The sequence below is a fragment of the Chinchilla lanigera genome, unplaced genomic scaffold (genome assembly GCF_000276665.1).
Source record: "Chinchilla lanigera isolate Chin_1 unplaced genomic scaffold, ChiLan1.0 scaffold00012, whole genome shotgun sequence".
Lineage (NCBI taxonomy): Eukaryota > Metazoa > Chordata > Mammalia > Rodentia > Chinchillidae > Chinchilla > Chinchilla lanigera.
Genome location: NW_004955413.1, coordinates 5032997 through 5044319, shown reverse-complemented (window position 1 = coordinate 5044319; position 11323 = coordinate 5032997). Strand labels below are relative to the sequence as shown.

At 35.4% G+C, this 11323-nt stretch overlaps 1 long non-coding RNA gene across 1 annotated transcript in view; it reads right to left on the bottom strand.

Moving 5' to 3' along the window:
- Positions 1 to 11323, bottom strand: part of LOC102014879 — a 32171-nt gene that overhangs the window by 2732 nt on the left and 18116 nt on the right. The window contains exon 4 of the long non-coding RNA XR_260061.2: positions 4245 to 4372. This is a non-coding gene — a long non-coding RNA (uncharacterized LOC102014879). The remainder of the gene's footprint in view (positions 1 to 4244; positions 4373 to 11323) is intronic.

Sequence of the window (11323 nt, the reverse complement as noted above, 5' to 3'; positions counted from 1 at the left end):
AAATACATAACACCACTTGATATAGTAAGGGTAAAAATCACAATGTTTTAGTTCCTCACTCCTTAGAAAACTGTTGTGGAAGTTGAAGTGGTGCATATATTATGGTTTTTCAACACAATTTAATATGCAGTAAATTTATATATTACTCAAAGAACCTACCCATGACAAGTAGAAGATAACATTAAAGTAGTTCGACACTATGCTTAGAATTTTGTTGAATATCAAGCTTCAACTCTCTCGATTTTAAAATTAATTCATTTTTAAATTACAGGCAAACACACATTTCTATCATGTGATACATGATACTTTGAAATATATGTTAACTTTTTTTTGGTGCTGGGAATCGAACTCAAGACCATTGTCATTGCTAGGCAGGTCCTTGTACCACTGAGTTATATCCCCAGCCCTACACTGAAGAATAGATAGATAAAGCTAATTAGCAAAAACAACTCCACATTGCTATCATGGGTTTTTGGTTTTTTTTTGTGGCGAGAACACTTAAGAAAACTTCTCAGTAATTTTAAAGGATCAAATATATTATTATTACCCAGAGTTGCTGTGTTGTATTATAGGTCTCTTAAACTTATGCTTCCTATGTGACTGATATTTTGTACATCTGACTACCATTTTCCTGATACCCTCTCTAATCCTTAGTACCCAGCACTCTGGTCCAGTCTATGAGTTCACCAGTTTGACAATCCACATGTAAGTGAGATCATGTCTTATGTGTCTTTCTGTGCTGGGTTTATTTCATTTCAGTATTGTCACAAAGGACAAAGTCTCTCTTTTTTTTGAAGACTGAAGAATGTTACACTGCGTTTTCATGTCACATTATATTTATTTGATGAAAACACCTTGCTTGATTCTTTATTATAGCTATTGTGAATAGTGCTGCTATAAACATGAGTGTGTAGATTTCTCCTTTGACATACTGACTTTAATTTCTTTGAATATATACTCAGTCTTGAGTTTATCTTTTTTATAGCTGAGTAATACTCCATTGTATAGAAATACCACATCTTTTTTATCCATTCCTCAGTTGATGGGCATCTTGGTTGTTTCCAAGATTTAGCTATGACAAATTGCGCCGCTATAAACATGGGTACACATATATTGCTGTGGTGTGATGTTTTTAATTTTTCTGGAAATGTACTCAGAAGGAGAATAGCTGGGTTAAGTGGGACTTCTAATCCTAGGTTTGTGAGGAATCTCCAGACTGATTTCCACAGGGGTAATCTTGAGGCTTTTAAAGGTAAATGGATGCAACTAGAAACCATACTCATAAGTGAAATAAATCAGACCCACATGTGTAAACATCATATTGTCTCCCTGGTGTAAGAACATGAAAGAGTAAATAAAACCCAAAATGTACAATAGATAGTAAGAAAGGGGAAAAAACTGCTCAAAGGAAGGAACAACTGGGATGAGGGAAAGAAGCAAAAGACAGTACTAAGGCATGTTTATATATATATATATATGGATGGATGGGTGGCATAACTGTACTGTTGTACTGTTGGGTGTCTGATGGTTTGTTGAGGGGAACAGTTAATGATTAAAAGTTTTAAAAAATATTTTGGCCAGTTTTGCATGCTTGTATCTGGTAATCTGAGCAACTTATATGACGACAATTTGCAGTATAATATCCATTGGTGAATCCTTACAATCCTGCCTAGTGACACTATATGTTGTCTCTAATGTTCTTTTAAATTATTATTTTCTTATTCCCTTTAATGATGTGATCAGTCTTCTATTCTTACATCTGCTAATCTGAGCAGTCTAAGGCCATACCACGCTGAACACACCCCATCTTGTCTGGTAATCTGAACAACTTCATTGAGGATAACAATGTGTAATATAACAACCACTGTTAATCTGTATTATTTGGTTTGAAATCCTGTATCATTTTTAATGTCCTTGCTTTGTGTTGTTTGTATTTTGCTATTGTTCTTTTTTTGTACTATTTTCTTTAAAATAAAAAAATGAATGGATACCCAGAAGTAACACATTGATATCATATGACAATGTTATCTCTAGTTTTCTGAGCAACCTCCATAAATTATCACACTATGTTTGGACTCATTGACACTCTCAAGAAGTGGGAATAAAGCTCTCTTTCAAGTCATTTTATAACATTTCTAATATCTTTGTTCATTGCCTCTTAAATAGTTTACTTTTGTCATTCTAAATGTATATTTTTTTCTTTGAACAGTTAACTGAACTACTACTGCTATCTAAATTTCTGATTCTCTTGAAAATCAAATAATCTGGAAATGTTGGGTGATCATTCTAACGTGACCACAGTGAGATCCTGTTGGGTGGATTCTTCCTCTTAGTAGAACAGAAAGTTGTCACTTTATCACATTCACTCCCCACTTCCATACACTTGCATTACTTACATTGTCACTATAGGCAAATGTGCTTATCTGGGGTTGAATGAGGCATAGATATGACAATGTCTATATTCTATGTCACTACATGACAATATCACCTGAATGGTGCTGCTATTGACTTTTTCACCTCCCCATCTTGATTCATAAATAGGAACTTTTCTGCCTGCCAGTGGACTTTCTAGATATTTATAGCTCTATATACTCATCTGCAACCCCCCACCTTCTCAGACTGGAAATAAATGCCTTATCTTCCTATTGTCCACATGCTCTGCAGAATTGTCTGTTTTTCTTTTCTTTCTTTCTTTCTTTCTTTCTTTTTTTTTTGGTCTTTTTCAGACAGGATTTCATTATGTGGTTCAAGCTGGTCTTGAACTCATTTTGTAGCTCAGGCTGGTCTCAGACTTGCAGTAATCCTCCTGCCTCAGCTTCTTGAGTGCTGGAATTACAGGTTATGCACCACAACACCTGGCTAGAATTGTCTTTCTTGTTGAGATTAGTCCCATTGTCCCCTGACAGATAGGCAGATCTAAGTGAACTATCAATATTTCTGTCAGCTACAACCTTGTTTGCATATATGCTCTTATTTTCTCTCAAGGTCTCTTAGTTAAAAGTGAAAGTTATAAAGCTAACAAGAAAACATTTGTACGTCTTTGAACTTATAATTTCTCATTTCCTCCTCACCATGATATTATATGTTACATCATTTTCATGAGGTCACATAGGTGGGAAGGAAAAGGGAATCTCTCACCTACTACCATAATTTGACTTATTGTGACCACACTGGAAGACAAAAGATTCATGCAAAGATTTCTAATGAGAAACTATAATTAAAAATCTGCATTAAATATATCTTGCTGACTTGTAGTAATATCATAATTATACACATAGAGTATGTTTGCATTCATAGGTGTAGGGAAGCTTGCTAATTTGCCTGCTGTAAGCATATTTCCTTGAAATTCTTACAAGCATGTTTTTTCAAAAGTACATTTTCATTTTTTTCTTTAATAAACTTTTTATGTTGGAATACTTTTGGTTTTACAAATAAGTTGCCAAAATAATACAGATTTTCCATGTTGTGTTTCTTTTTTTAAATTAAAAATAAAAATAGAGATTTTTCATTTACTACTTAACCATTTGTATTATTAAAGACTGAACTATCCCCCCACAGCTGGTATGTTTAAGAGCTACCCTCTAGTACCTGTTGATGTGACCTCATTTGGAAATACAATTTGTGTTGGTGTAATCAAGTTGTGATAAGGTTTTATAGGGTTAAGGTGATTTTTCTTGTAAGAAGAAGAAAATGTGAGTATAAAGGCATACTGGAAGAATGACCATGGAAGTCCAGAGTGGTGTGAACCCACAAGTCTGGGGATGTCTAGGACTGTCAGCAACCAGCAGAACCTAGGGAAACTTCAAAGAGAGAATGGCTCCATTGAGATATTGCTTGCAGATTTCTATCACCCAGAACTATAAAATAAATACATTTCTTTTATTTTAAGTCATATAATATACTATCAAAGCGCTGAAAAGTCAGGTTTCTATTAAGGGTTCTTTTCCTGGCTTGTAGAAAACAACCTTCTTTCTATGCCTTCTCATACCACTATTCCTCAAAGCATGTATACAGAGAGACCTCTGTCATGTCTTCTTATAAAAACACCAATACATGTCTTAAGATGTTGTTCTCATAACTTCATTTAACTTTCATCCCATCTGTGAAGAACCTATCTCCAAACAGAGTTACATTAGGGATGATGCCTTCAGCTTCAGGTTTGGAAGGCACATAGGTCAACCTGTACCATTATTGCATCTAGCTCCCAAAGACTCATGTTTTCCTCTCAAGTAAAGTTTACTTACCCCATGTCAACAGTCCTAAAAAGTCTCATCGCAGCATCAGTTTTAAAGTCCAAATCTCACCTAAATCAGGTATGGATGAGAGTCGAGGTACAATTCATTCCAAGGAAAAATATTCTCCAGCTGTGAACCTATAAAAGAAGACACAATTTTTGCTTCTGCAATACAAAAATAAGACAGGCATAGAATAGACATCACTATTGCCAAAGAGAGAAATAAATAGGAAGGAAGGAGTGGTGGGTCCCAACCAAGTTCAAAACCTTGCGAGGCAAATTCTACCAGATTTTAAGGCTTGATGATAAGCCTCCCTTTCTAGTCACACTGCACTTCAGGGCCGCTGGAATGGCAGGTTTGCCTTCAGAGCCCTGGGTAATAGCCTAATCTGTTCAGCATTTCTTAGTTTCCCTGCTCCACAGGTGCTGGCTTGGAGCATATGGGACATGAAAGCTGAGTAACTGGTCCCATGCCCTGAAACTGAGTGAAAAGTCTTTTGTTTAGAAACTGATGAACTGTGAATCATGCCTGTGGTCAGCTTTATCTTTTCTTAAAGGATAAGCCATACTTATAGACAAATACCCTTATTTTTCCAAGATAAAAACCCAAGAATTCAAATAATGTATTTAAAAAATTTTTTTTATTCCATGTCTTTCCCATTTGATCCAAACTGATAATGCCTCTGCTGGCGTAATCCAATCTCTAGTCCTGGCCTTTGAAAAGGTGCCCCATTTAGACCATGGATAACCTCTCCATGAATTGAGTTTCTCCCTTTACTCTTGCTATTCTCAACAGAGTAGTCTTCCTGAGTTTTTATAATATGGACAGGCTGAGACTTTTCCAAATCCTCATCACCTCTTTTTTTACTTAATGATTTCTTTAAGTTCTTCTCCTCCTATCACACTTTACCATAAGCAATAGGAAGAATCCAGGTTGTACTTCTGCTTAAATCTTTGTTTAAACAGCCAAGGTTATTGTTCAAAAGCTCTACCTTTCCCAAATCACTAGAACATAAGTCTGTTAAATTTGTTTCCCTTTTAATTAATTGTTTAAATAACATCTTTCCAGTAATATGATCCATTTTTCCATCTGAGATCTCACGAGTTGCCTTTAATATCATTCTTGCTACCCACAGCCTCTTTAAGACAGTTATCTTCATTAACTGTTCTCGCTTCTACTCAATACTCACTTTTCAAGGCCACTTCCACATTTTTAGGCTTTCTTCATCCAGCACCTCATTTATTCTGTAAAACTTTTTATTTTAAAAATGAAAAAAACTAACAAAACAACAATGAAGACAAAATCAAAACAACACAAAAACAACAAAAACAATACATGACCTCAAAACAAAATGATAGCACTTAATGGTTGCTACATTACATACTGCTATCTTCAACAAAGCTATTCAGTCCACCAGACATAAGAATGTAAGACTGATAAAAAAAATCAAAGACAGTAACAAGTAATACAAAAAAAATTCGAAATGATGCAGAGATTCACCATATAAGATGGTAGGAGTTCAGCAATGGTTCTTCTACTGCATGTTGTTGTTTTCAGATCAGTCATTCTGATTATCAAATTCAAGTGTATTAACAATGCTTATTGTATTGTTAATTCCCTACCACTCTGTTTGTAACTCTGTAATGTCTGTACTGATCCTTTGCTATTTTGTAAAACGTTGTCGACCTGTTAGTATTTTCCTCCTTTTATTTCTAAAATAAAAAAAAAAGAAAAGAAAAATTCAAGTGTGAAAAATTGGTCAAGAAAAAATAAAATTTTAAGTGTAGACTGTTCCTTTCAATAAATCACAGACATCAGCAATATACTTATTCCAGCTATACTTATATATACATATAAATTTTGTTTTTGATTTAAAAAGAAACCCAAAATGACAAAAACAAACATATAAATTAAACAGCATACAGAACAATAATACAGCATTTCAAAACATAGTGATAGGATATTAACAGTGGTTGTTATATTACAGAATGTGATCTTCAAACTGGTTGCACATATAACCAGATATAGGCATGCAAGATTGACCAAACAATTGCACATTTACTGTTCCTTTTGACAAACCAACAGACATTAGTAGTACAATTGTAGCTATCCTGTGTATACATATACATATTTTCCCCTCTTTCTTCTTTCTTTTTCCTCTTCCCTCCTTTGTCCCAGTTGCTCCTTCCTATTTGAGCAGTTTCTTTTCCCTTTCACAATATCTATTGTACCTTCCAGATTTTATTTATTCTTTCAGGTTCTTATAGTAGGGAGGAACTATGATGTTTACACATGTGAATCTGATTTATTTCACTAATGAGTATGGTCTCTAGTTGCATCCATTTACATATAAAAGCCTCTAGTTTATCTTCTTTTATAGCTGAGTAATATTCCATTATATAAAAATACCACAGCTTTTCTATCCATTCCTCAGTTGATGGACATTTGCATTGCTTCCAAGATTTAGCTATTACAAATTGTGCTGCTATAAACATGGATGCACATATATCACTGTGGTATGATGTTTTCAGTTCTTTTGGAAAAATACCCAGACAGGGAATAGCTGGGTTGAATGGGACCTCTAATCCTAGTTTACTAAGGAATCTCCAGACTGATTTCCACAGGGGTTGCACTAGTCTACACTCCCACCAACAGTGGAGAAGAGTTCCTTTTCCCCACAGCCCCTCCAGCATTTGCTACTGGTTGATATCTTAATGATAGCCATTCTTTCTGGAGTGAGATGAAATCTCAGTGTTGTTTTAATGTACATTTCTCAAATGACTAAAGATGTTGAATATTTTTTCATGTATTTATCTGCCATTTGTATTTCTTCATGAAGCACTTCATTTATAAGCACCTCAAAAATCTGTATTAGAGACAGGAACACTCCATCAACTTCCTGGGGACAATAGACCAGGGGGCCTGTGCTTCCACTGCCATTGCAATCTGCATCTGGGCCCTGCATGTGCCTTTACCTGCCTGAGGACACTGGAACAGGTAGTCCATATTCTGCTGGCCCCGTGGTTCGCTGCTGGGTCTACAGGCTCTAGCAGCCTCCTGGGCACCCCAGACACTGCAGCCCATTTCCCACTCCCACCATGATTCATGTCTGGGCCCAGTGTGTACCTTCAGCTTCCTGGAGACTTTGGACCAGGAAGTCTGCATTCCACCACCACTGTGGCTGTCATGTGGACCCCGTGGGCTCCATCAACTGCCTGGGGACCTCAGACCAGATGTTTCCTGTTCTGCTGCTATCACAATTCATGTTTAAGCCCTGGGAGAACTGAGTACACTCCATCAACTGCCTGGTGAACCCAGACTTGGCAGCCCATCTCCACCACCATTGTGGGGTAAGTCTGACACCCAGTAAAACTAGGGAGGCTAGGGATCTTTGGTGAGCTGCCAGGGAAGGGTGAGACTGGGCACTTTGCCTCCAGTATCAAAAATGACAAGACAAAGAACTGCAATCTCAGAACACCATCCCTCCCAGAACAAGTCCAACAGACATCAGCCTAGGAGAACTTGGTAATCACATACCTGAAATCTCTGAAATGATTTCAACTGAAGTAAAGAAACAACTCTATCAGGCCATAGGAGAAATCAGATCAGAAATAATCTTTCAGTTAAAAAATGAAAAGACAACAATAATGAAAGAATTGCTCAACATATCTAAAGAAGACATAAAAAACTAGACAAGCATGGAAAAATGATGGAAACATTAAATGAACAACATAGGAAAGAACTAGAATGTATGAAACAGATTCAAAGAGATATCAAGAAAATCAAATCTCCCATTGAAAGCTGGCAAAACCGCTTGAATGAAGCCAAAGATAGAATTTCAGACCTTGAAGAGAGCATTGTAGCTAATGATTGCAAAAGGAAGGATCTCTTAAAATTAACAAGGAACCATGAAATATCAATTCAACAGCTGAAAGATAATGCAAAGGGAAATAATGTAAGACAAACAGGTGTCAATGAAACAGCAGGAGGCAATACAAATGACATAAAGAGACTCTTTGCAGAAGTAATAGCAGAAAAGTTCCCAAGCATGGGAAAAGAATCTAACATACAGTAAGTGAGGCATATAGAACTTCAACTAGCCTTAACCAAAATAAACTACACCCAGATATATAATAGTCAAGATCCAGCAAAAAAAAAAAAAACACAGAATATTAAAAGGTGTTAGAGAAAAGAAACAGATCACCTATTTTAAAAAGCCCATCAGATCATGTCAGATTTCTCAACACAAGCCATCAAATCAAGAAGAACTTGGAGTGAAGTATTCCAAATCCTAAAACAAAATGACTTCCAACCCAGATTGATGTATCCTGCAAAACCATCCTTCAAATTTAATGGAGAAATAAAATGTTTCCATGACAAAGAACAACTGAAAAACTTCATGAGCGCCAAACTCTACAAAGAGTACTGAAAGATATTCTAGAAAGACAGAAAGATAACTGCAATTTCAAGAATAACAATAAAAAAGAGCCACCAAGCAGGAAAACAATTAAACAGAGAGTAAAAGTAGGAAACAGTAGCAAGGAAACAACATGACAAAGATAAGCCAACCATCAGTTATAACCATTAATGAAAATGGCCTTAAGTCAACAATCAAAAGAAGCAGACTGGCAGAGAGGATCAAGAAAGAAAATCCAGCAATATGCTCTATACAAGAAACACATTTAACTCAAAAGGAAATTCATAGACTGAAAATCAAAGGTTGGAAAGTAATACTCCATGTGACAGGAATCCAGAGAAAACAGGGGTAGCTATTCTGTTTGCAGACAATGTGAACTTCAAACAGAGAACAATCAAAAGAGACAAAGAATGTACCTACATACTTGTTAGGGGAAAACTGCAAGAGGAAGAGATAACAATCATAGTATGTATGCACCAAATATGGGAGCACTCAACTATATAAGACAAATCTTAATAGGTATGAAAAATCAAATAACTAATGACACTATTGTAACGTGGAGATCTTAACACCCCATTTACACAAAGAGATAAGTAAACTGGACTAAAAATTAGCAAAAAAATAACAGAGCTGAGCAAAACTTGTGAACAAATGGACTTAGTGGATGTTTACAGAGTGTTCCACTTGACAACATCGGAATGGACACTGTTCTCAGCTGCACATAGGACATTATCCAAAATAGACTACATAGGGCTGGGGATTTAGCTCAGCTGCAAAGTGCCTGCTTGGCAAGCACAAGGTCATGAGTTCGATTCCTGGTACAGGAAGAAAAACAGAAAAAAACAAACAAAAAAAAATAAAATAGACTACATAATAGGCCACAAAACATACTTAACTAAATGTGCAGGAACTGAAATTACCTTATGCATATTATCTGACCATAGTGCAATGAAATTGGAAATTAATGACAAAAAAACAACAAAAATTCCATAAACACTTGGAGATTAAATAACAGCCCGCTGAACAATCAATAGGTCACAGATAAAATTAAAGAAGAAATTAAACAATACCTACAAACAAGCAAAAACATAAATACAACTTACCGGAATCTATGGAATGCCCTGAAAGCAGTCTTCAGAGGGAAGTTGATAGCAGTGAACTCACATATCAGGAAAGAAGAAAGAGAAAAAATAAATAGCCTAATGCTATACCTAAAACTTTTAGAAAAAGAAGAACAAGTCAAGTCCAAAGCCCAAAGAAGGGAGGAGATTATAAAGATCAGGGCAGAAATTAATACAATTGAGATGAAGAAAACCCTAGAAAAATAATGAATCAAAGAGTTGGTTCTTTGAAAGAATAAATAAAATTGATAATAGCCAATCTTCTCAAAAACAGAAAAAAACCTCAAATTCATGCAATAAAGAATAAAAAGGGTGAAATCACTAGAGATCCCATAGAAAGTCAAAACATCATTAATACCTACTTTGAAAATCTTTACTCCTATAGCATAGAAAACTCAGCAGAAATTAACAGATTCCTAGATATGTATGAATTACCAAAGTTGAATCAAGAAGATATAAAAATCCTGAACAACCCACTATCAATTAATGAGATTGAAAACATGATTAAAAACTTATCAATGAAGAAAACCCAGGTTCTGATGGATTCACAGCAGAATTCTACAAGAAATTCAGAGATTTAATGCCAATACTTCTCAAACTCTTCAGTGAAATTGAAAAGGAAGCAATTCTCCCTAAAAAGACAAAAAACACATGAACATCTCACTAGTTGCAGAAAAAGCTTTTGATAAAGTCCAACACTCATTCATAATAAAAAAAAACTCTACAGAAAATAGGGATAGATGGTCTTTACCACAATCTGATCAAAGCCACCTATGACAAAATAACAGCCAACATCATACTAAATGGACAAAAACTGAAAGCTTTCACTTTAAAATCAGGAGCAAGTCAAGAATGGCCACTGAGACCACTGCTATTCAATGTAGTTCTGGAAGCATTAACCAGAGCAATTAGACAAGAGAGAGAAATAAAAGGAATAAGGACAGGAAAGGAAAAGGTGAAGTTATCATTATTCGCAGATGACAAGATACTGTACATGGAAGACTCCCAAAACTGCACCAAAAGACTCCTAGAATTAATGAATAAATCCAGTAGCATTCCTAGATATAAAGTCAACACTCAAAAATCAATAGCACTCCTACACAAATAACAACCACACTGAGTGAGAAATTAAGGAAACCATACTCTTCACCATAGCATCAAAGAAACTGAAATATTTAAGAATCAATCTAACAAAAGAAGTAAAAGATCTATACAGTGAAAGCTACAGTCCTCTGAAAAAAGAGACCAAAAAGGATATCAGAAAATGGAAAGATATTCTTTGCTCATGAATAGAAGAACCAATATTATAAAAATGGCCATAGTACCAATTTGTTGTACAGATTCAATGCAATTGCAATTAAAATACCATTAGTATACCTTACAGACCTAGAGAAAACATTCCTAAAATTCATCTGGAACCAGAAGAGACCCAGAATAGCTAAAGCAATCCTGGGCAACAAAGGCAAGGCAGGCAGAATCGCAATCCCTGACTTGAAATTATACTACAAAGCTACTGTAACAAAATCACCATGGTTTTGGTTAAAAAAAAA